Below are 27,679 nucleotides of genomic sequence, written 5' to 3'. Positions count from 1 at the left end.
CCAATTTGCTTTCTGTCTTGTAAAATCAGTAAGGAAAAAGAACCTGGTCATCTCTACACAGTAAAATCTTGAATATGTTCCAATACAGTTCAGATTTTAATCCCATTAAACTATCCCTTTTCTCCATTAGGAATATAAGAAGTGTGCATATCTAAATGCTGTAACATAAAATGGCCAGTTAAGTTTCCCCATCATATAGTAAGTATATAATAAGCAAACCAAAAAGACATCTTGATCGCTCAATTAATTTTAACTACCTGCGTTTGTTCTACATTCAAACGGGGCAGAGAAGTGACACTTTGAGGTGACAGAAAGCATCTTTGATTTTGTTGAGCAAAATGATTAAATGATTTTTAATCGAAAACCACCATATTGATGAATAAGTGAATTATTTTAGCTTTAATAAGAAGTCAGGTCCAAGGTTTATTAAAACCTTGCATTGGTTTGCTGTCAGTCTATGTTTCTACTGACTATGGCTTAGTTATCTATTTTCCAAATAGTAAGTGGATGCTAACTCAGAAGCCATTGTGACTATCTTCTGGCCATTGGTTTGGGACAAAGTATTCATTTTCAGATTCTACAGTACCATGCATGAGCAGAAAAGAGTAGGACAGGGAAGAGATTTCTCCACACACTGCTTCTTCTTTGCATTATTGAATATAAGCTCAGCTGCTTGGCTTTCTTGGCTGTTCATTTCCAGGAACAGGGCCCGGTTTTCCTTCTGCACTTTTCTGTTAATCAATAAGCTACACATAAAATGGCTGAAAGCTAATTTCTCTTTGGATCCACCCCTTGCTTTAAACGTAAATGTTCCAAATTCATAGGTACTAGAATCTCTAGTTAGGATGACTTTTTATTTTGGGAACAGAAATCATAGTTTGGTTCTTCATGGTAAAGTGATAAGCACTTCAAGGGTGATCTCTGAAATCAAATCTGCTGTTAATATGCTTGGAAAGAAGCCATCAGTAAAGCTGGGGTAGAAGACAGAGGGAAGGACACTGGATGATGGACTCTAGTTTACCTGTGTTTGTGATGACAGGATGCATTCCATAGCCATTGTCTGCTTATGCCTTAAGACCCATTTCTTCATGCTCTTTCTGTATCCTCATTCCCTTCATGATATCTTGTGGAACTAAGCTGAAGGAACTATATCTCACATTAAGCTCAAAAGATCAAAATTTTGATAATAACCTATAAAACTGCTATCTGAACACAAAGTATAGATCACACATCAAACTGAATCAATGACTTTGCTGGTATATACAGAGCTATTTTTACTGTTTATATGGCAGAGTTAAAATCCCACACATAACTGTCTTTGAGGAAAGCCCTACTAATTTGACTAAATTTTCCTTACATTTTTTTCTGAGGACAGAAAATATTTCCTGACATGGCTCCACTCCCTGTAACAATAGGCAGTTAGGTCTTCCAGGAAACTGCTTCAAGACCATTGATTAAGGTGGTAAAAGTAATGGGTTGTATGATATAGTATATTATGGTAAGGTGAGCCAGCAGATTCCTCTGTGAGGATCTTCGTCTCTTCTCTCACATCTCCTGGCTGTACTGAGTCATATAGAAGAGATGTTGAAAACCTGGGTAAATCAAGGTTCTTGTCTTTTTCACACTTATTTTTAACTCACTGATTTATGTTCTGAGATTCATTCCCATGGCAACAAAGGAGGCTACTGGTTAGGAAGCTCAGAATGACAAAGGAGAAAGACTGCATACCTCTGCTTCAACTTCACTGTCTTCTAGGTCACAATGTCCTGCCAACCTCAGGATATCTGCCTTGTTTAATAACAAAGATTATTTTGTTTTTCATGATACAGGGGATACTTTTCATTTCTCAGAAGTTTTATATGATCTGCTTGGAGTCAGAGTACTTAGGGACCTGTAGTGCTCAGTTACAAAATCCCTATGAGAGCCACAGTTCCCTCAAATTTCCATCAGTTTCAACTGGCCTCAGCACTCTGCCCTGCCTTTCACCCACTGCCCCTCTTCTTCTTTTTCTGAGACATCAACTCACACTAACTTGTTTCTCTGACCCTAATCATTATAGTCACTGACATAAACATCATAATCACTAACCCTCACCACCATACTCATGAGCTCACACTTATCAACATAATTGAGTAACTGACACAACATCATCACAACCTAAACTTCATGGTAGCTGATCCTAACCATACTAACCACAAACTTAGATATCATAATCATCAACAATCAGTTACAAAACACAAACATTAAAAGTCTCCATTTATCTGTCATAGTCACTGACCTTTACCATTATAATCACAGATGCAAATTTCATTGTCACTGAAATGAAACAATCAAAATCCCCACTCTAATCAACATCAGTGATTCTGGCCACTGTAATCACCAACCAAACCACAATTACCACTATCTTAACCTTTGCAATTTTTTACTCTAATGATCATAAATTACCACCTTAAACTTCATAGCCCTTGAACTTGTCATAATCACCAATTTAACCATCATAATCTTAAAATGATCACCATCAATGTTCATCCTAAACATCACATTTACTAACCTAACCATCATATTCATTGGACCATTATAATCAACAACTTTACTAGCATAGTCACTGAGTAAAAACATCATAACCATAACAAACACCCAAACACTATGGGTCTTAGGGTTTTATTGGAAGGAAACCTTTTTTGTTGTTGTTGTGTGCTGTGAAACAACATATAAAAGGTAACTTTTAAAAGATAACTTATAAAACACTTAAATTGGTTTGTCAGTTCCAGACAAGTCCATGGTGGTGGAATAGAGCCAATCTATGGCAGGCATGGCAGCTGGAACAGAAGCCGAGGCATCAAATCTTGAGTGTAAATACTTTGCATCAATATTTAAGTCTAAGGACCAGTTACTGGGGAAAAGGATTTCTATTTTTGTTTCCACAGAAAATGAAAAGCTTTGATTCCTTCCATACTAATGTGGTTTGATCAAGCAAGACCCCCTGAAACAGTGTCCATGGGACAATGGAGCCTTGCAGACCAGTACAGCCAGGATTTCTGCATCTTCTTAGGATCCCCATGACAGTGCCCCTACCAGCAGGAAGCAGATTGGAAAGAATGATGCCTAAAGTCCCAAATATTGTTTATAAATGTTTGTTTTCATTTATATGGGGTTGTTTATAAAATGTAAATTACAACAACCAATCTTTTTAAAGGTAAAAAGGGGATACTGGTATAGAAATAAATACTTTGTTTTGTAATGGATTTTTATTTATTGATACAACTTAAGGTCTATTTTGTGATATGTATATTTCTCCTCTTGTTTAGGTATTGTGTAGAAATGTATAATTCAATACAGCTTATAGATAGTACATATGATAGTCAGATCTTATAGTTAATTTATTAAGATTTCTAGATATACAGACATGTATTTGAGATAAATAGTCATTCTTCAAACCTTTCAAAGACCTTCAGAATATGACATGGTTTAGGGTTTTTCTTGACAGTGAGACATCACTGCTCCTGGCAACACTACCTACACCAGAAAGGAAGATGGAAGGTGGACATTGAAGTAACGCGTTATGAAGTTAATTCCAATATGGCAAGACTAGACATTAGAACAAGATACTGCTCTTGTCTGGACTGTTTTACTTCATGCTGTATAAAGTGGACATACAAGACCCACAGAAAATTGACTGCTGATTCAAGATGGACATTGCTACAGAGTTCCTGCTTCATGGAAGAGTCTGCCAGACAGTCTGAAGGACACAGAGAAAAGTGACTGACAAACTGCCAATACAAGAAGACAGTTTAAAATTTCCTACTGTGCTGAAGAGTCTGCCAGACACACTATGGCCTATGGGCTGAAGATGGAAGATTATAGAAGAACTTCAGGTGACTGACCAGGCAGTGAGTTGTCTCATTTCTAGAGTTTATATATTATCCTTCTGTGGTCTTTGAGGGCATTGAACACAAATAGTTATAGTTATAGCTTTCCTTAGTTAGGATTAAAGATAAGTTACATAGACTTTAGACACACAAAGATAGGATAGATGATGGAATTCTTTCTTCATATCTTGTTAAATGTTAATGGACTAAATATTGTTAACTGTGATTCTTATTTGATAACTGTTGTGTGACATATTTTCCTATGTTAAGGTTAAAACCCTTCTTTTTGTTTTAGACAGGAAAGAGGAGATGATGGGAGATGTCTTTCTGTAAATATGTTTCTCTTATTGGTTAATGAATAAAGCACTGTTGGCTAATAAGAAAGCAAGATAGGCAGGACTAGGAGACAAGGAGGATTTGAGGAGGTAGTAAGGAAGAGTCAGGATGTAGAGACTGGAGAACAGGGGGCCAGCCTCACTTTCCAGTAAGATGAGACCATTTGGAAATACTTAGATTAATAGAAATGGGTTAATACTTAAGACAGAGCTAGCTGATAAGAAACAGGAAACTGACCAATAGAATTATATCTAATACAGAGTCTCTGTGTGTTATTTGGGGCTGGCATGGCGGTGGCTCCAGGCTGCTAGATAAACTACTTGCAACACCAAATCTCATATTTAGGGCTAGAATTGTGTGTGTGTATATGTGTGTTACAGTTTGTCACATGCCATTTAATTAATTCTATTCAATCTGAAGTTGCTCCAGTCTTTTCAAAAGACATTAACTCATTCTATGCACTATCCACTTTATTCTTTAGTCAACAAACATGGTGGTTTGGGGAAAGAACATTATAATATAGATTTTTCTAAATTCTCTTGTTTTGCTTTTTTTTTCAATATTGGCTCTCCTGTTCTCAATAAACTACAACAAATTGAGAATGTTTTCCTAAGTTTATAATTTGTTCTGAATTAAAAGTCTGGAACAGGATAGTAAGAATAGAAATATGCTGATATACACCAACATAGAAGTTGTTCTTGATACATTAACACAATAAACAGTTCAGTTTTAGAGTGTTTGCCATTAAGTAGCATTGTGTTTCCATTCTCTTCCTCTGGATTGTATATTCTTGAAGCTTGTGTCATTCACTTCAGGTGAATGCTGGCTATGATTATCTTTCTCCACAGAAAAATCCTGTGTTTATCTTCAAAAGCTCTATTTAACTTTTAATATCATTTTATCACCTTATATGAAGGAATCATCTGGAAATAATATCCTTTAATAAACTCTCCTTTAAAATTTCATGTTTATTTCTTCTGGGCAAAATTCTGTTTTCTGTTTTTTTTTTTTTTTTTTTTTTTTTTTTTTTAATTCATGTGCCCATCTACAGCTCTCTGATTGAGACCTTTGGACTATGTGAAATGTTCTCTTCTTTTCTCCCCTCCTCTCTTAAAATTCCTGATGACTGTCACTTATATTTAATCAAAAACACCATATAATATTTTCTCTTACACTTCAATTTTTGCTGAAATTGTTTTTCTCTAATTGTTTTGATTTTCTTTGAATGTGCAAATGAATGCAAAGTTCTGTTGGAAAATATTTACTGCATTAATTCCATGCTAGTATGGCTAGCTATTACTGAGGGATTCATAAAGTTGCATTAGATGCAAACAAGGTGTGTGAACAGGCTTGCTGCTTTCATGAGAGTGTCATATTGACTAGACTCATGGAACAAGAAATAAGCATTTTCCTTTCTACTTTCCTGCATTTGAACTTCACAACAGGCCAAACCCTTCTTAATGGAGGGATTTTTACATTTTCTGATCCATTCAAAGTAGAGCCAAAAACATTTAGAGCCAAGGTGACCAGATACCTATAATTTGGTAAAATCCTGTCCCTTGGATATGCTGATTCTATTTGTTACTTAGACACAAGCAATGACAAATTTATCTATTAAAGTGGTAACACTAAACAGTAATATAGTTTTAAAATTAGAAGTGTTGAATATCCACTTATATGCCAACTAATGATGAAGGAAAAGGATCATTGTTTCTGCATTCCAGAGTATCATGTCTATTGAAAAAAAAATACTTGAATGGTTATAATGAAAGGGAATAGGGAGAGTGAGTGACAGAGGTTTTGCAATGAGTATGTGAACAGAAAATTTCAGGACTGTCAATTGTTGAAACTACAGAGTACTTTCCTAAGTTGCAGCAATTATACAGCTCTTTGAAGGATAAATGAGAAACAATTGGACAAGATAGTGCAGCCTATCAGGAGAACTGGGAAGAAAAGATATGGGACAAAAAGACAGTCATTTCTTGCTGAGTCAGAATTTATAAAGGAAGAAATATAGAAGCAAACAGAAATTTGTGAATGACACTGAGGTGGAGACACAATATTTGGTGGTACAGAATGCAGGACAAATATAAGGCAGTAGAAATAAAAAGACAAGGAAGAGGGTTATTTTTTATGTGTAGAACTCTGTGAATTTGACACTTAAGTACAAGGCACTAGCAGCCTAGTTTTGGCCTGTAGACCTTGATTTAATCCTATGTTAAGAGTGAATAATGCTATACCAAACAGAGAGGATGCATCATGGTTGAAGCCAAGGGTTACTGGAGAAGAGAGAAATACTAGATTTCAGAGTAAAATGTGTGGTTTTTGTGCCCTTAAAGTTTGACTACTCCAAGGGAATTTTTCTTTCAGCAACAGTGTACACTCAGTATTTCTGGGTTGATATTTAGCTATACTTCCAAGAACTTTGTGTTTGAAAAATACTAGTTGAAAGCCTTCTTGATTTCTGCTACTTTGAATAAATAAATAAAGCTATGTGATATTATAGTTTCATTTCTGTCCCTGTGGTAAAATATCCTGACCCCCCCTAAAAAAAAAGCTACTTAGGGAAGGAAGGCTTTGTTTTAACCTACAATTCCAAGTTATCCTTTTACTGTGGTGAAGTTAAGGAAGAAACACCAGACAACAAGACAGATAGCCACATCTGGTCAAGACCTGAGAAAGAATGAATGCATGAATCAATTGTTTATGTTTACACAATCTGTAGGTCTTTACCAGACTATGGTATCAATTCCCTTCAAATTCAGTCTTCCTGTACCAATTGAGGCAATCCCAGTCACCACCCCAACAGACATGCCCATGGCCAATCTGATCTAAACAATGTCATTGAAACTCTCTTTCTCTACATTGTGTCAAATTGACAATTAAACTAACCATCACTTATACAATTGCTTTATTATTGTTAATTTATTGAATTTTCTGTTTAATTCCATATTCATTCTCCCTTAATTACAATAAAAGAAATGTAGACTTATAGATAAGATCTCAAAAAGGCTTATAAAAAGATGAAGAAGCTTAATCATTGCTAAACATTAGCAACAAGAATACATATTGATTGACCTGAACAGCTCAATTTTAAAATTAGGTCTTTAATGTGTAGGCTTTGTCATGAGAGCAATGCACTTTTGACTGTGCCCCCAAGTTCAGATGGAAAAGTAAAACCTGTCATTCACATGATATGAAGATATGAAGGTAAAGTAGTGGTTTTCTTCCCTGTGTAGTGTCTCAATTCATTTTCCGGTATCTGTTTGAATTATAAGTAATGAAGTTCCTTGTATTTTTAAGTAACTGGAATTTGAGATAATTACTTTAATTTTGGTGGTTTCTAAGAAATAATACAATAAATTTTTCATACTAGAATGTGATGTTTTTTGGAGTTGCTTCATGATAGAGCAGGATGTATCTTCCACAACAAGGAAATGTGCTTTGCTTTGGAAGATAACATCTTTACGTCTTTATCTTCCAATCTGCTTAGTGCTCTCCAGTCTGCTAGTTTATCCCCATCAACCGGTTACAAAAAAGATTGTGTGAGACCTTATGACTCCTTCCTTGATTTCTGTTTGCTTAGAGCCTGATCCTATCATGTACTTTCATGCTGTTCACAGGAAGCCCTCACCCACACTGACCCCATTTGTACCAGTCAGTGGCCTCTACAACTGATGTGACAATTTAGTCTATTGCCTTGTTCTGTTTTCTATCTATAGCTGTGTTAAGGGAATATTATAAACAGACATGGGACAAACTCCCTTAAATCATATGAGGACCAGTAGTGTAGATGCTATGAATATATATACTAATGTTGAAAGAATGTAGAGGTAGCTATTTATAAAATAAATTAAATGAACACAGACTAGCTTTATTCACATAACATTAATTTGTCTAGCTACAGAGTGCTTCCAATTTGTTCTGCAAAAATTAGAGATGTGTTTTTAATATGACAGTCATATTCATAAAGGAATATTACTTAGCTACAATCTATTGTATCCACAGCATTGCATACATGGCACTGTTTCTTTTTCTATTGATTTTTAAAGGATGTGATACTTTCACCTTAGCAGTCTCACAAATATTGAAGAAGTTTTTCACAGTAGCCAAAACTCAATGCATTTATCATGCAATTTGCACTTATATAATTTGCACATTAGCAAATCCAAATGCCAAAATGTCAGAGAAAAGCAAATGAGACCACTATGTGAAGTAAAGGCTTTGAGTTTCCCCCCCTCTTGAGAAATATACTTCCTCACCTCAGAAGAAAAAAATCTTGGAGCAAACAGAACTATGCAGAGTGTTTGCTAATGCCCATGGTGTTTCTGCTCCTGCCCTCCAGGCATCTCTCTCTTCCCTTCCCCTAAGGCATAGAGACAGCTCATGTTAATGCCATTTTCTCTCATGAGCAAACCAGAATGAGAAAGTGAGAGAAGGAACACAATTTGTTGGACTAGCCTAGCAACCGGTTCCTTTGTGATTTACCCATGACCTTTGCAACAGACATATTTCCATAAATAAATTGGAGCTCTCTTGTTTTTCATGAAGACATCTAATCCAAAGTTGAAAGACATTTGAATGCTAGGATCTCTTTGCTTTTGTGTTGCTGTAATGATTTAGACTGAATGTCACTGTACACTGAAGCCTACCAGGTAACTGAGCAAATGTGGGTTTTATCTGATAATACAGGCATGGCTCTTTAAATATAAATGACCATGGTTTGGTAGTATAAAAAAAAAATGGCTACCATATATGTAGTTATCATGACAGAGACACACAACTATAAAAATGTATTACTTTGAAATTAATAGGTTTTAATTTATAGTAAGTGATCTTTTAAGAATTCTAATTACTTCATTATACTCATTAGATATTTTTCCCTTGAAAGGCCAACTAATTTGTTAAAAATGTAGTCTTTTAACTTTTCTTTGTTTCTTTTAATTCATTTTTGTTTTGTAGGAGAAAAGGCTGTTTAAAAAAATAGTAGCATTATCTTTTCAGTAGTATTTGTATGCGAGGTTTTTGGATATAATACCACATCCATATTTGATATATTATTATTTTTTCTGGATTTTACTCGCATGTTTTATTAAGAAATAGGTTATCTCAGGTAAACTATTTAAATTCTGCCTTTAGGGTTGATTAGTTATCAGTGTCATTGAGTAAGACTCAACAAAGCCTCAGCTTGTTATTCAGCTTTCTAGTGAACTTTATACACTTACATAACTGGTCACACTGAGTAGCATAATATCTGAAAGTGAAATTACAAGAAAAATAAAAAACATAAAGTTGCTTTGGATGGTTTTACCTTTGTTAAGTAGTGGCAAGAACTTAGCCTGTCATCATCACTAATAAGACAAAATCTGAACTCCAGCATTCACTCCTGGTAGGGAAGTACATATGCTAACTGCAGAATCTTTGTGCTCTCTCCACTCATCCAAGTCCAATCCCCCATTCTCATCCTCACCTCTGCAACAGAGCACATGTAGCAGCTTCTGCCAGGGACCATCCCAGCCAGATTGAGGGATACCTGGGAAGATACTTCTGCAAGACTAGGTGGGTAAGGATTTGGTGGTAACAAACAGAAATAAACACATAGGAAGTTTGAATATGAGTGTTTCAAGCAGGTTTCAAGCAAGGCTTTTTATCCAGAATAAGGAATAGCTTCTCAAAGATTCTGTTCAGTGAAGCAAATCCAGATAGAACAAATGACATCATCGTTAGAGACAGTAACATACAAATTATTCAAGGCTAACAATAAATCAGAAAGCCATTCAAGGCTAACCACAACTAACCACCCATTTTCTAATATCAGGTTAATATTTTTTTATGGTCAGTTATTGTTTAACATTTGTTTCCTACCTCTTGTGAATCTTTGAAATATTGAACTATTTGATTTTTTTTTATTTTACATATCAATCGATCCCAGTTCCCTCTCCCTCCTTCCCTCTCTCCCTCTTTCCACCCTCTCATGCCCTCCCACAACCTTCCCCTCCAAGCCCCCCTCCCGCACTCCACATGTAGGGTGATGCCTTCCAGGAAGGGTCATCTAAATCTGTCAAGTCGTTTGGAGTAGGGACTACACCTTCTCTCCTGTCTGTAGGTTAGGGGAGTATCCTACCCTGGAGTATGTGCTCCAAAAGTTCTTTTATGCACCAGAAATACATTCTGGTTCCACTGTCCAAGGTCCCTTAGACTGCACAGACCTTCTAGCTGAAACCCATGTTCAGGGAGTCTGAGTCAGTCCCATGATGGATTCCAAGCTATCAGTCTGGGGGCTTAAAGGTAAAAAGGGAATTATGGTATTGATATGATTACTTTGTTTTGGAATGGATTTTCATTTATTGATACAATTTAAGGTCAATTTTGTCATATGTATATTTCTCCTCTTGTTTGTATAGCTCATTTAGAAATGTAATGTATAATGTAGTACAGATTATAGATAATTACCTATGATAGTCAAAGCTTAGAGTTTAGTTAGGGTTTTCAAGATACACAGAGATGTATTTAAGATAGATAGGAATTCTTCAAACCTTTCAAAGACCTACAGAATATGGCATTTAAAATGGTTTAGGGTTTTACTTGACAATGAGACATAATTGCTCCTGGTAACACCACCTGCGTCAAAAAGGAAGATGGACATTAAAGAAACACGTTATGGAGTTTACTTCCAATATGGCAAGACTAGACATTTAAACAAAATACTGCTCTTGTCTGGACTGTTTGACTTTGTGCTATATAAACTGGACATGCAGGGCCCACAGAAAAGTGACTGCTGATTCACGATGGACATTGCTACAGAGTTCCTGCTTCATGGAAGAGTCTGCGAGACAGTATGCAGGACACAGAGAAAAGTGACTGATAAACTGCCAATACAAGAAGACAGTTTAAAGTTTCCTGCATTGCTGAAGAGTCTGCCAGATACACTATGGCCTATGGGCTGAAGATGGAAGATTACAAAAGAACTTCGGGTGACCAGGCAGTGAGTTGTCTCTGTCATTTCTAGAGTTTATATATTATCCTTCTGTGGTCTTTGATGGAGTTGAAGACAGATAGTTATGGTTATAGTTTTCCTTAGTCAGGATTAAAGATAAATTACATATAGGACTTTAACTCACAAAGATAAAATAGATAATGAAATATTTTCTTCAAATCTTGCTATATGTTAATGGACTAAATATTGTTAACTGTGATTCTTACTTGATAACTGTTGTATAATATATTTTGCTATGTTAAGGTTAAAACCCTTCTTTTTATTTAGACAGAAAAGAGGAGATGATGGGAGAGGTCATTCTGTATGTTTCTCATACTGGTTAATAATAAAGCACTGTTGGCCAATAGGAAAGGAAGATAGGAGGGACTAGGAGACAAGGAGGAAATAGGAAGTAGTAAGGAGGGGCCAAGATGGAGGGTTTGGAGAGAGCTGGACGTCAGCCGCCTCCCCGGTAAGAGAAGGCCATGTGAAAATACATAGATCAGCAGAAATGGGTTAATAATTAAGACAGAGCTAGCCGATAAGAAACTAGTAACTGGCCAACAGTATAATATCTAATACAGAGTCTCTGTGTATTATTTGGGGCTGGCGCGGCTGCGGGACAAGACCGGGCGGCGGCAGGCAGAAAAACAGTACACGTTACAAACATCCTTACCCCAACTTTTTGCTTTATTCTAGCCCCAACTCCAGCTGATCCTCCCTGGGAGCACACATCCTATTCCTGCAAGGGAAGTAGGTAGGCTAACCAGATCCTCCTCTCTTCCTCCATTCCTACATATCCAATTCCCAAGACTTTCCCACAGCTCTTGATATGTGTGTTCCCCTTTCTCTGTGTGTTCCCTTTGGTCCTTTTTCTAAATCCCAGGGAATTAACCAACCAGATGCTCATGGAACACCCAACATTCTTCTGTCTTGTGAAGCAACACCATTATCAGCAGAAAATTCACAATCCTAAATTTCCAAACCTAATATTCAGAAATTCATTTTACTTTGAATCCCCAATGGCCATACCTATTCAGACACCAGAATATTTTCCTTTTGGCAACACCTTGTAGTGAGATATTCACCTTGTCCACACCTGTGACATAGACCATGCCCATTGGGGGATAGAGACAGGGCCGGGCGTGACAGAGAGCATAAAGTAATTATTTTGGGAATAATTAGCAACAATTATCCCAAAAATGACCAAATCAAATTCATACAGAAAACGATTTGGATCCTTCCACGCATTGTAAAAAAAAAGAAAAAAACCACCTATCTCTGGAGTTCCTACATTCTACATTGATGCAAACAAATCTGGTAAGGCAGGATAAGAAGAAATAAATAAAGTAATTCAAATCCCTTTCAATTCTGTACAGACGGCAGAATTGTATGCCATTCTCATGGTACTTATGGATTTTACAGAACCCCTCAATATAGTTACTGACTCTCAATACACAGACAGAATAGCCTTACACATTGTGACTGCAGAATTTATTCTTGACCATACAGAATAAACTTCATTGTTTATACAGTTACAAGATACTATCAGAAATTGGACTCAATATATATATATATATATATATATATATATATATATATATATATCATCTAACACAAAGCATCCTAGAAAAGTGGGACACTATTTTAAAACAAAATCTCAGGTCAAATAGAAAGAACCCAGGTCAAAAGCACATAAAATATTTTCAACAAAGTCATAGAAGAAGTTTCCCAACCTGAAGAAGGAAATACCTATTAAGGTATAAGAACCTTACAGATTAGCAAGTAGATTGGATCCTAGACACATAATAATCTTTCAGCCTCTCTTGCAAGTGTTTCCTTGAGCACTGAGGAGATGGATTTGATGTGGACATCCATTTAGAGCTGTGTCCCTCAAAGGCCTCTCATGCTCTGTGTAATTTCTGGCTGTGGGTTATTGTTTTTATTCCATCTGCTGCAGCAGGAAGCTTCTCTGATGATTGGTAAAGAAGACATTGATAAATGATTTTATTCTTAGAATATTTGTCATTTGTACCTAACAGGGCTATAGATTTTTGTGAGTTAATTTTGTATCAAGCTATTTTGCTGAAAGTGCTTTCATCTGTAGAAATTTCCTTGTTGAATGTTTGAATTGCTTATATAGTATCATATCATCTACAAGTAAAGTTATATCCCATTATATCCTGCTCTAGTTTATATCCTATTGATCTCCTTCTGTTCTTTTATTCTTCTACCTAATACTCAAGTATTATGTAGATTGTAGTCAGCATGTGGTGTGTGTGTGTGTGTGTGTGTGTGTGTGTGTGTGTGTGTGTGTGTGAATGTTTTTACCATGTCCTGTTTCTAATTTTCAAGGAATTTCTTTCAAATAATTCTTTCTATATAAGTTGATGTTGGCTGTTGACTTGGTGTACACAGTCTTTATTGTATTGAGGTATGTGCCTTGTATCCATCCTGGCTGGTTGCTTTAGATGTTTCCTTTGTCTGGTAGTGCCTGGATGTCCTGGTTGGATTTCTCAAATCAGGAGCCATCTGTGACTTTGTTCATTTTTTTTTTTTTTGAAAGTCAGAACTATAACCTCACACCCATGTTACAATCATGACTTTTCAATTAATTTGTTTCTATATCACTTAACATACTAGGCTGTATCTCCCTTTGGGCGAAATGTTTAGGGGCAGCAGAAAAGACATTGTACTTTAAAGTTAACTGTTATTGTTTTACTTTCAAGTTAGTTAAATAGCACAGTAAGGATTTATGTGTGTATAAATATATCCCCTATTTATTTAATTTGTGAATTAATTATCAGAGTAGCTAAACTTTGTGGATAGTAAGGGATTTTAGTAACATGAGTAATATTATAATTCCTCAAAAATTTTACTAGGATAAGCAGGATCATATTTTGAGAGCCCAAGGAAGGAAATGTATAAAGTGCTATTAGGTAAAGTTAAGTTTCAAATATGAGACAATGGTCTTTGTCTAGAGCTTCTTGGGTCTGTTTCCATGACTGGAGTTGTGCTCTCTAGCTAACCAGTTAGGGCAAGACATCGTGCAAAGCAATAGTACACTCTGAGCATAGGTTTCAGCAAAGTTGAGACCAGAGAAGGCAGCTGTGATTTCAGAATTCAGGCCAATATCCTCTCAGTACTTAGGTACTTTACTAATAAATAATAGGATATTTGGAAGTACATGAGAAATAATCACAGAAAATCCTTAAGAAAAAAGAATTGGGTTTCCTTATTCAAGCATGAAAATTTATATCCAGCTGATACTGTAAATGAAAGAAAAATGTGAACAATATCAAATCATACCAGTTAATGGGGGAAAAACTTGTTGGAAAGCTTTAGTTTTTACTATGCTTTCAAAGCAGTCTGATGCAACTCAAGGGAGGGAAAGAATTTGATCAAAATATATCTAAATTTAAAAGTTAAAAAATGTACAAAATAACAATTTAAAATGACAACAGCAACTGAGAACCCAATAATCAGTAATTAGTTTTTTCATATTTATGTGAGCTCTGTGTGAGATATGTATACATGTATGTAAGTATATTATATATATGTTTATAGGTACACATGTGCTAGAAGTTCAGAAGAGATTCTTACATATTGGTCCTTTTCTTTCCCTTTGGTTGAGATAAGCTATGCTTTCTGTTCACCACTAGTATTCCATGCTATCTGGCTTATGATTCATGACTGGTATGACAGGCCAGCTGGTTCATGATTCATTATTGGTATTCACGTGAAATTCCAAGGATTCTCTTCTCTTGGTTTGTATAATCATTTTATAGTTTTGAACACTCTTTGAAGATGTGACACTGTCCTTTTTTACATGCCTAAGTCATCTTCTGATTAATTTAATAAAAACCTGAATATACAATAGCTAGGCAAGGAAGGATGGACTAGGCAGAACTTTCAGGGAGAGACAGGAAATCTGGGAGTGAATAAGAGACAAGAGAGATTCACTAGCCCCATGTGGAGGAAGTCAGACATACAGTAATGAGGAGAGGTAATGAGCCACATGACAAAATGTAGATTAATACTAATGAGTTCATTTAATTTTTAAGAGCTAGTTGGGAACAAGCTTAAGCTAAGTCCAGCCTTCCATAATTACTACATTTCTCTGAGATGTCATTATTCTGGAGCTGGCAGTCCAAAGAAAAATTTACTATAAATCTGTCTCTTTCTTTATTTGCCCCTGGCTTTATATGCATTTAGAGGATTTTTCTCATTCCTCAGGCTTGTGTGGCAAGCCCATTGCCCACTGAGCAGTGTCCCAAGCCTTGTTTGATTTTTTTTTCTTTTCTTTCACTCTCTCCTTCTATTCCTCCACCTTTTCTTTTTTCCTGATAGTTTAGTTTGAGCTCAAGATCCTCTCACTTCAGCTTCTACATTGTTGTGATTACAATAAAGTACTGCCATTACCTGTCTCATATTCAGTGCTTTCATTTACATTTACAAGCACTAATTAAAACAAATATGAAAGTCCTCTGCAAGTAAGTAAAGGTAGTCATGTTGTTAAGTAGCAAAGCAGCTGTTTGAATAGAAATGGAGTTTCCCCTAAACTCTTATAGAACTCAGTCAAATAGAATGAGTATTGGAACACACAATTGATGGGAAATGTCATTCTGTAATTATGTTCCTCATACTGGTTAATGAATAAAGCACTGTTGGCCAATAGGAAAACAAGATAGGTGGGACTAGGAGACATGGAGGATTCGAGGAAGTAGTAAGGAGGAGTCAGCATGTAGAGACCAGGGAGAGCACAAGCCAGCTGCTCTCAGGTAAGATGAGACTACATGGAAATACTTAGATTAATAGAAATGGGTTATTAATTAAGACAGAGCTAGCCGATAAGAAACTAGTACCTGACCAACAGCATTATATCTAATATAGTGTCTCTGTATGTTAATTGGGGCTGGCACAGGGGCAGGACAAGACCAGCGGCAGGCAAAAATCATACTCGTAACAATATGGCGCCGCAACATTGCTAATAAGAACTTGCATGGGAAACATAACAAAGGGTTTTAGAAACCAAAAAAAAAAAAAAAACAAAAAACAAAAAACAAAAGCAAGGCTTCTTGGTAGAGTATTTTTCTCAGTTGGACTCTGTTTTACTAGATTCAAGCAGAGATTTGCTCGGCTCCTTTAAGAGAGGTTTCCTGACTGAGCATAAACGACAAAAAAAAAAACAAAACAAAACACGGCTTTTAAAAACTCTGCTAACAATTTATTGCTGTGTACAAGAGCTGGCAATCACAATCACAATAACCCCATCTCCAAGCCAACAACATGCTGCTGGGTGTAGCATAGACCTAGGCGATGAGCATAGCTCTCACTACTGGCGATAAAGGTACCCTGCTGCCATCTTTGATAAACTGTGACAGAAACAACTATGATTTTCATTTTAACAATGTTGTTGTTTACCTGATAAAAGACTTGTGGCTACAAAAAGATAAAAATTTACAATAAAGACAAATTCACATTAAGAAAACCTCTAAAGGTTTACAGTGTATTCTAAAATATATGTAGGCTTGGGAGAGAAAAGGAATAAAATGGTTTTAAAAAGACAGCATCACTGTATGTTAATTGGGGCTGGCATGGCAATGGGACCAGCGGGGGAAAAACTACTCATTACAGACAAGGTCCTAAATTAATAAAATCGTGGGAATCACTTGTATTCAAATTCAAACAAGTGTTAGCACTTGTTAGATATAGTTAGATATGTATGGATTGTTTCCATACACAGCATATCTAGCACTCAAACTGTCTTACAATTGAAATGTGTTAAATTATTCTCATTCTGTGTATGAAAAAAAAATTGAAGAAAGAGTTGGTCAAGCCAATATAGCAAACAATAGGTAAATTAAGTAGTTAGCCTCTCTAATCAATTTCTTTCCTTTCAAAATTATCCTCCTGTCAATGTATTACCACAACTACCAACTTCACATTCATCATGTGATCTTCCTCAATATCAGTCTGTTGATATATATCATATATAATAAAGTTTTTGACATTTTGGCTCATTCTGAAGTCTCACTGTACAATGGCATGGATGCACAATGACATTCCTTGGTGAAACTTAACTTAAGATCTCTAGAAAGAAACAAATTATTTAATAATTAAAGTAGACTTAGATTATAAAAAGTATGTAGAATATGAAACAAGCCACATTTACATCTTATTAGAGTTAATTCATTTGATTGTCCTATTTAAGTCTATTATAGACTTATTTTATTTAGGTCTTTTAGATAACTACAAGCTACAACAAGCCTACTATTTGGAATGGGTTTTATATTACTCAAACTTGTATATTCAATTTTGTAATTTAGCCAAAATTTAATGTTTTATGCTGCTGAGGATCTAGGAAAATGATAATTATTTCATGCTGTCTAAGAACATGTGAATTGCTTTGTATACACTTGCCAACTCTCAGTATTGGCCTATCCAGGAGTACCACTGAAAATTGCAATAAATTCAGGTATGTATACCTATGTATACTGCAGGAGTACTTATAGTGGCGGCTATTTCAAAGCAATTTAAATATCAACTAAGTAGAAATTTGGTTAAATATGTTATAATATATGCACATAATTTTTAATTATGATATGATGAACCTATACTTAGTTAAGATTAATGAACTCAATGAAACAAAATGATATTGAATAAAATAAAATTATTAGAATAAATGATAAAAGAGCAAATATTTTCATGTTTGTATAATGATGAAAATGGCTATTTCAAAGTATTTACATAAATATTCATACCTGTTTCATCTGGGTGTAGTGAGGTAGTCCTTCTGTAGCACTGACCACGCCCATTGGGGGGTGGAGCGATGGGCGGAGGTGACCTGAGGAAGGAGGTCGGAGGGGGCCAGGAAGGCGCTCTCTTTCTGGCGTGACTCGGACAGGAGAGGATCGGGTTGAATTTCCTGGTGTTCATCTGTCTAGGTTGTAAGTTATTTCTCCCTGAATAAACATCTATTCAGCCTATTTGTTTATCCTGATCCTTATTTACCGCAATATCTGGTGTCAGAAGCGGAATTTACCTGGGTTTTGCCCCCAGGCGGCAGAAGCCGCCCCCCTCCCCCACCTTCCCCAACGGGCAGGGTTTAACCAGGTGGACTCACCACAGCTTTGGGACATTTGCCTCTTCCTTACTGCAAAGGAGATCTTTGCCGCTAAAGCAGACCTGAGAAGGCACTTACCGCTTAACATTTTTTGCCCATTTCCGCACGGGACTTTGCATTCGCACAGAGCCTCTCGGCGGCACCCGCCTGGCGGCACCCACCCGGCGGCACCCGCCCGGCGGCACCCGCCCGGCTTGCACGCGTTTCGTCTTGTGTTACAAGTAACTCCAAAAGTCCCCTTTTAACAAAATTCTGCTTGCCATAGTTTGTTAAGAACTTTTTACAGGAACCGGGATCAGACGAGCCTGGGCGGCTAGGCGCTATTTGATGACACACCTCCAGGCGTAGCTACCACAAGCGGAGATATACAACTAAAAGCATCAAAGTTCCAGGACAGCAGAATTACACCTAAGGTAATTGTAACATCCTTTGCAATTTAAGCTGATATAAAATCTGAGATAAATTGTTCTATAACTATGGCAGATAATTTTACTATGCAGAACTTTAGGAATTATTTTACTTCATATGTAGAAGGGATTTTAGCAGAAGAAACTTATGACTGGACCAATATATACTTTTATTTTGTAATAGCAATGGGTTTCATCATTAACATGATATTCTTAAAGAAATGGTTTGAGATTACAGCAAACAATAAGGAACTTGTACAAACCATGGGAGACTTAGTAACAAAGATTCGAAACATTGAAAATGATAGAATTCAAAGCATAGAGACAAGGATTCAAAACATTGAAAATGATGGAATTCAAAGCATAGAGACAAAGATTCGAAACATTGAAAATGATAGAATTCAAAGCATAGAGACAAGGATTCAAAACATTGAAAATGATGGAATTCAAAGCATAGAGACAAAGATTCGAAACATTGAAAATGATGGAATTCAAAGCATAGAGACAAAGATTCGAAACATTGAAAATGATAGAATTCAAAGCATAGAAAATATAGAAAGAAAGATTCAGAATATTGAAGATGGCGTTGGCGAGCTGAAAGGTATAATTTGTTTAATGTCAGATACTTCAATAACCAGAACAGAAACAATGCAATGCAGAAACAGCCCACTCCTGGTCGGAGGAAGCTACTAATACTGGAACATCAGATAGAAAGACTAGATGACAGAATCTCTTCCATGTCTGAGGATAATGGCAAGCTAGCAGATAGAACATTGTTTCTGGAAGGCAGTTTACACGCCATTCAGATAATATCTAAGGATGATAAGATTAAAAACATGGAATCATTTGTAGTTGGAGAAAGTAAGAAACTGACTGATACAATGAAGTCTCTAGAAAGTTATTTGATTCAAGAAGTTCAGACACTCAAAGAAACAATGGTGAATAGATTTCAGGCTTTAGAAGACCTTCAGTCTGATACATCAGAAGAAGAACTACAGGTAATAGGGCATGAAAAAGATTTAAAATTTTCCACACCATTTAGGGTCAGGGGAGCTTTCCCTGTATCTATTCATGAAAAGCCAGCAACGAAGAAACATCCAAAAGGTGTCGTTGCATATCAGTGGGAACCAATACGTATGAAAGATTTAAAAGGTATAAAGGAAGCAGTAGTCTCTTATGGCATGCATTCACCTTATGTGAAGCAATTAGTAGAATCATGGGCATGGAATAACAAGGTAACCCCTAAGGATTGGGATCAATTAATATCAGCTGTCCTTGAAAGCGCCTCTCAAATAGAATGGAGGGCTTTATGGAGAGAGGAAGCAAAAGCTCTTGAACTTCAGGGCTTAAAGAAAGGGTATAAAGCTCCCCCAAGATAAAATTCTTGGTGAGGGTCTCTATGCTGACCCAGAAACCCAAGCTGCCTATGATGAACACATCTTGTCTCTATGCAGTACAGCAGCTTTGAATGCTTGGGATAAGGTTCATGAATTAGGAGAGAGGATAGAACCTTATACCAAGATAAAGCAAGGACCTAGAGAACGTTTTAGTATCTTTTTAGAAAGATTATCTAGGGCAGTACAATTAGAGATAGCAGACATAGATGCTAGGCGAATACTCATAGAATCTTTAGCTTATACGAATGCGAATCCTCAATGCAAACAGGTGCTTTGGCCTTTAAAAATGCGATCAGCACCCTTGGATGAATGGGTCCTATATACAGGCAACATTGAGTATAATGACAATAAGACTGAAGCATGGATAGGAGAAGCCATATCTAAAGGTCAGAGAAGATATCAAGATAACAGAGTTCCTTACTATGGTGACTTAGAAGCTTGGGTAGGAGAAGCCATCCCCAAAGGTTTGAAAAGATATCATAATGTCAGATGTTATAACTGTGGTAAGATAGGACATCTAAAAAGAAATTGTAGGCAAAGCTTCCCTAGAAGTAACACCCCCAGGAATGAATCAAACAGAAGGCCTCAGCCTCCTGGGTTATGTAGAAGGTGTGGCAAAGGCAGACACTGGACAAATGAGTGTAGATCGACCAGAGACAAGCAAGGAAACCCTTTACCATCGGGAAACTCCTTGGGGGCCTCTCGAAGGCCCCCACGTCACAGGTGGTTCGAACATTCCCAGTCACAGTGGAAGACAATCTCCCACAGGACAATTAGAAAATTCTGTGCCTATTATAAAAACTCATACTGCTCTGGATGACGAACTAGTGATGGAAGTTGAATCAAACATGACAGAAGGAAATGAAAAACGTATATTTTGGCAAACTGCTATAAATAGTCATAGGCCTAGATTGATAGTTAAGATGAATAATAGACTGTTTGAGGGTCTGGTGGACACTGGAGCTGATGTAACTATCATATCTAATAAATCTTGGCCTCAAAGATGGCCCCTGCATGAGGTAAATGTTCAATTCTTAGGGATTGGAACCCTGGCTCAGGTAAAACAAAGCACGAGATGGATTGACTGTATAGGACCAGAAGGACAGAGAGGGAGGTTGAGACCATATGTGGCTGATGTAGTGATAAATTTATGGGGTCGTGATCTATTACAGCAATGGAATACACAGATTAACATTCCTCCTGTATTAGATAGGAACCATAGACGACCTCATGATTGTGGAAAGAATACTGTTAAGTACTATACAAGACAGAGACCAAATATCCAGGCAGTACAAAAACAAAATACAAATGCTGAACAAACAGAGGAACCAAAAGCCCTACCTTTAAAATGGCTAACAGAGGAACCTGTCTGGGTAGGACAATGGCCTATGACCTCTGAGAAGTTAGAAGCTTTAAAAAGCCTGGTTCAGGAACAGCTAAATGCTGGACATATTGAGGAATCAACCAGCCCTTGGAATTCTCCTGTATTTGTGATCAAAAAGAAATCTGGTAAATGGAGAATGCTTACAGACCTGAGAGCCATCAATAAAGTTATCCAGCCAATGGGCTCTCTACAGCCTGGAATGCCCTTGCCTTCTTTGATACCCAAAGAATGGCCTATTATAGTTATTGATTTAAAGGATTGCTTCTTCACTATACCTTTACAAGAACAAGACAAAGAGAAATTTGCCTTCACGGTACCTAATTATAACAATTCTCAACCGGTGAAGAGATATCAATGGAAGGTTTTGCCACAGGGAATGCTAAATAGCCCCACCCTGTGCCAATATTTCGTACAAAAAGCCGTTAGAAATAATTCGTAAACAGTTTCCACAATCCATAATCTATCATTACATGGATGATATATTGTTAGCTGACTCTAAAGGAGAAATATTAGAAAAAATGTTTGAGAAAGTAAAGGAAGTTTTACCTCGCTGGGGATTACAAATTGCACCTGAAAAAATACAAAAAGGAGAGTCTATCAACTACTTAGGATATAAAATAGGTCTACAGAAAATTAGACCACAAAAAGTACAGATCAGAAGAGATCGCTACCAGACTCTTAATGATCTTCAAAAATTACTAGGAGAGATTTCTCAACTGCAAACCATAATTGGAGTAGAAGGGCATGATTTGAAAAACTTGAAAATGGCCCTAAAAGGAGATAAGGACTTGAATAGTCCACGAATACTATCAGCTGAAGCTGAGAAGGAATTAGAATGGGTAGAAAAGAGGATACTAGAAGCACATGTGGACCGTGTGGATCCAAACCTAGACTGTATTCTGGTTATATTACCATCTAGAGAATATCCTTCAGGGATTTTGATGCAGAGAGAAGATATCATATTAGAATGGATATTCCTACCACATAAACAGAATAAAAAACTGAAAACATATATAGAAAAGATCTCTGACTTGATTATAAAAGGTAAATTAAGACTTCGTCAGCTAATAGGAAGGGACCCAGCAGAAATTATAGTACCTTTAACTAATGAGGAAATTTCTTCCTTATGGAAAGATAACGAATATTGGCAGAGAACTTGCAGTAACTTTTTGGGAACAATTAGCAACAACTATCCCAAAACTGAGAGAATCAAATTCATAAAGAAAACGATTTGGATTCTTCCACGCATTGTAAGAAAAACACCTATTTCTGGAGTTCATACATTCTACACTGATGCAAATAAATCAGGTAAGGCAGGATATAAATCAGGAAATATTAGTAAAGTGGTTCAAAGCCCTTACAATTCTGTACAAAAGGCAGAATTGTATGCCATTCTCATGGTACTTATGGATTTTAAAGAACCCCTCAATATAGTTACTGACTCTCAATATGCAGAGAGAGTCGTTTTACACATTGAGACTGCAGAATTTATTCCTGACAATACAGAATTAACTTCATTGTTTATACAGTTACAAGATACTATCAGAAAGAGGACTCATCCTATATATATAACACACATCAGATCCCATACGGGTCTGCCAGGTCCTCTAGCACAAGGCAATGATGAAATTGATCGTTTATTGATAGGAAGTGTGCTAGAAGCCTCAGAGTTTCATAAGAAACACCACGTGAACAGCAAAGGTTTAAAAAAGGATTTTTCTATCACTTGGGAACAAGCCAAGGAAATAGTAAGGAAATGTCCTACTTGCTCATTCTATAACCAAACTCCTTTACCACCAGGCAGTAACCCTAAAGGTATAAATAGGAATGAAATATGGCAAATGGATGTGTTTCATTTTGCAGAATTTGGAAAATTAAAATATGTACATCACACTATAGATACATTTTCAGGGTTTCAGTGGGCTACTGCTCTGAGCTCTGAAAAGGCTGATTCTGTTATAACGCACCTTTTAGAGGTAATGGCCATTATGGGCATACCTGCACAAATAAAAACTGACAATGCTCCAGCATATGTCTCCAGCAAATTGAAACAGTTTTTTGAGTATTACAAGATAAAGCACATAACTGGTATACCACACAATCCTACAGGACAAGCAGTGGTTGAGAGATCCAATCGTACTTTAAAAGAAATGCTCCATAAACAGGCAGGAGGAACCAAAACACCCAAACACAGATTACATAATGCTTTATTAACATTAAACTTTCTTAATGCTGATGAAAAAGGAAAAACAGCTGCAGAAAGACACTGGACAATAGAAAAAACTTCTGAACTAAATCAGCCAGTGTATTTCAAGGATGTACTGACCTCAGAATGGAAAGCAGGATATGTGTTACGTTGGGGTAGGGGTTTTGCATTTGTATCTACAGGAGAAGAAAAACTATGGATACCATCTAAGTTAATCAAGATCCGAGTTGAACAAGAGAAGCATCTTAATGAAGAGAAATGACAAGTCATCCAACAAACTAGGTCCTATGAGGTGTGCGGAGGCCTTTCAAAGGTAGGGGAAGTGTTCTGTTCTTGTTTTTACAGGAAAACAGAGAAAACCTATCATCAAACAGCCAAAAGACACTGAACATGTAGGTGCCTACAGAAGAGAAGACAGCTCTTCAGAAACAATCACTTAAGGAAGCAGAATCTGATATATGGTAAAAAAAAAAAAAAAAAAAAAAAAAATTTAATTGTAGTAAACTATTTCTATATAGAAATCTATTTCTCTCTATTATCTAGTATTCCTGAAGTCCCAAATTTTGTAAACCAATGCTGGCTTTGGAGTTGGATTTGGCTTTCCTTCTCTAAATTCAAGCATGTTGTTAAGATTAAATTCATGGTTTCTGCCTTAAATCAAGAAGCCAATTGGTGTAAGGCAGAAGAAACAAAATCTGGGGACTCATATCTTATGCAATTTTCTCTCTGAAATCCTAATTTTCTCACATACTTTTAATGCTTATTGTTGTCTTTCCCTAATGCATACCTTAAAACTTGAAAATTTTACTTTAATATTGATGTGTAACTTTTCCACAAGGAATAATAACGATTCCTAACAGCAGTCTTTGAACTTTCCGGAAAGAAGATGGGGCCCCACATCATCATTTCCACTTGACTCAACCTGATGCATCGGAACTACAAACATCACCCTAAAACCGGTTTGAGACTGTTTTGCTCGAGACAACTCATGACTAGCTAGCTGTAATGGTGCACCTTTTTATTACACCCTGGCCAGTTTCAAATAGAACTACAGTCAAGAATTTTCTGCCACACAGTGACTAACTACATATGTCACAGCCAATTCTGTTGAGAAATTTGGTTGCTAAAAATTTTCTTCCTACAGGATCCATTGGAGCAATCATCGTCCCATTTCAGCAGGAAGTAATCTTAATATGACTACGCCCCCTTTCCCTACCCTTGGAAATTTGGGATAATAGTCATCGTCTTTGGGTTGGTTTTAGTTATTTGGGATTGGGTGATGCTTACACTCAGGTTTATCTTTTAGACAGGAATAGGGAATGGTGGGTAAAGGTATGGTTTAGATGGGATATAAGTAGATTAGCCTATTTCCTTGAGAATTTGAGTATGAATGAGATAGTATTTTACAGCTTACATTGTTATGTATTCCTATGTGGTAAGCTATGTAAAATTAAGTTTATATTTTGTTATATTGTGTTAAATGTTTCCACTTATAATATTTATGCACATTATTTTTTACCATATTCTATGTATGTATACTTTTCTTGTGTTCAAGACATTTTGTATATTGATACAATTTGGGATATTTATCTTGCTGCCCTTTATAGTTCTACCTCTTGTCTTGACACTTATACTCTACCTCTATTTTAGGGATTTACATGTAGGTATATGTAAATAGTTATATTGTTTAAGTATTTGTTCCTGCTTTACTCAGGAAAGTTTTAATCAGTCTTTTTAGCTAAGTTCCCGAGTATTACAGATTATCTTCACTCACATTTCCTGTACCTATGAGATTAGTCAGATATAGATGCTTAATCTTCAATCCTTCATAGACATGCAGAACATGGCATTTAAATGTTTTAATATTAGTACTCCATTGACATGAGACACTGTTGCTCCTGACAGCACCGTGCATTTTCCCGAAAATATGTTGGACACTGTTGTTGCTCCTGCTGGAGTTCAATCTCGCCTCAGCTAATGGCCTGTTGGGCATAGAATAGCCCCCACCTTGACCACTGATTTGGACATGCAGTCCTATGTGCTTGCAGGAGACAAATATAGAAGACTGCTTGACCTTGCCAAGTCAGGGTAAGACAGCCATTCTATTTCCCTGCTGTTGTTGTGGTCTGTCAAGTTCTCTTGGCCTTAGCCAAATCTGGGTGTACCAACGTCGCTGTGAGACCTAGGGTGACTGTTCAGGTGGCTTGCTGTTTCTGTCCTTGCTGCACCGTTTTGGAAGTTGTCCATCCGCATTTCCTGTCTACTCTAGTATTGTTATTTTCCTTCTCAGGTCTTGATGAGGTTGAAGATTAAACTATCACAACTATTATTCTCTCTTCCTAGTTAGATATATTAGGTACTAGACTTACGTTTTCCAGCTTAGGACAACTCTATTGTAAACTCCATTATGCCCTCACCCTAGGACTAGATATGTAGGTCATTTTGTTCTCGATTTTCCTTTTCTTAGAGCACACTTGTTATTCACTGTTTTGTATATAGTTTTGTATTAAGCCTAAATCTTTTCTTTAGACTAAAAGGGGAATTGTAGTGAGGTAGTCCTTCTGTAGCACTGACCACGCCCATTGGGGGGTGGAGCGATGGGCGGAGGTGACCTGAGGAAGGAGGTCGGAGGGGGCCAGGAAGGCGCTCTCTTTCTGGCGTGACTTGGACAGGAGAGGATCGGGTTGAATTTCCTGGTGTTCATCTGTCTAGGTTGTAAGTTATTTCTCCCTGAATAAACATCTATTCAGCCCATTTGTTTATCCTGATCCTTATTTACCGCAATATCTGGGTTGTGGTATGATATCTTAATTTTATTTAATTTTTTGTGGTCACTTTTAAACATAATTGTCTTGGATAGAGCCAGCCCTTTTCACAGAGGTGTGTCTGAACCAGTCCCAACTTATGAACATGAGAGAGCTATCCCCATTACTCATCTGTCATGGGGAAACATGGGTGGTAGGAGAGATGTCAGCCCCCACACTGTGCCCCATGAACCCCAATGCGAAAAGCAAGTGGGAGAGCTGGCCCTCAGGTCATAAGAACAGGAGAACCGCACCTGTTCCTCCTCAGCTACAGAATTCCAGAGAGTGGACCCTGCACTACCACTACACAATATAGGTGTAGGTGCAGGAGACATGACCCTGAGGAAATGAAGGCTGGAGAATTGGCTATACAGCCTGCTAATTGCTGCAAGGGGTTAACTGGCCAGGGCAATTTAGAAGAACTCACTGGTGGTGAAAACAAGCAAGATCTGGCAGCCAGAACCAACCTGCAACCAGGTTGTGGGCAACCAGGCCCACAACCAGTGTTATGAGTTGGCCCACCACATCTGGGATCTGCTGAAACACATGAAGGAACTGGCCCTGCAGACCCAAAGCTGCACAACACAGGACAACAACAAGATGACAACTAGGAGTCCCAGTGAGGGCCCAGCTTTGATAGTATAGCAGAAGGCAGAGGCTTCGAACCAGAGGAATGACTCTTTGCAAAGAACATTTGCAATAAGGATATATGGACGCAAGATTTGCTACATCACTCACTGTGTCACATTGCGGCCTTCATGACAAGACTGATTTTTCTTTCTTTTTGTTTTTCTCCTTCACTTTTTTCTCTTGAATTTTATTTATTTATTTTTTTGTGGGGGGGTATGCAGGAGCAGAGAGCATGTTTAAGGGCATGGGGAAAAGAATGGGGTGTAGGTGCATGATACAAAAGACACAAGGAATAGATTAAAAAGAATGTTAAAAAAATAATTGTCCTAGGCTATACAGGTGAGTATTTTCCAGATAAATGCCTCGGTCATTAGAGCAAATGTGCTAATTCAGAATTATCTCAATTGAGAGCAGGTACATTTTTTTTTTATAAAATGAGTTGTTATAAATCTTTTCCATTTTCAGAGATGAAGTGCTTTTTGAAATTTCATGTAAGGAGCTGAGTATGTGTATCATTTTACAATCAAATGAATATTCCATAAAA

This window comes from Phodopus roborovskii, unplaced genomic scaffold (genome assembly GCF_943737965.1).
Source record: "Phodopus roborovskii unplaced genomic scaffold, PHOROB, whole genome shotgun sequence".
Classification (NCBI taxonomy): domain Eukaryota; kingdom Metazoa; phylum Chordata; class Mammalia; order Rodentia; family Cricetidae; genus Phodopus; species Phodopus roborovskii.
This window is presented reverse-complemented; position numbering follows the sequence as displayed.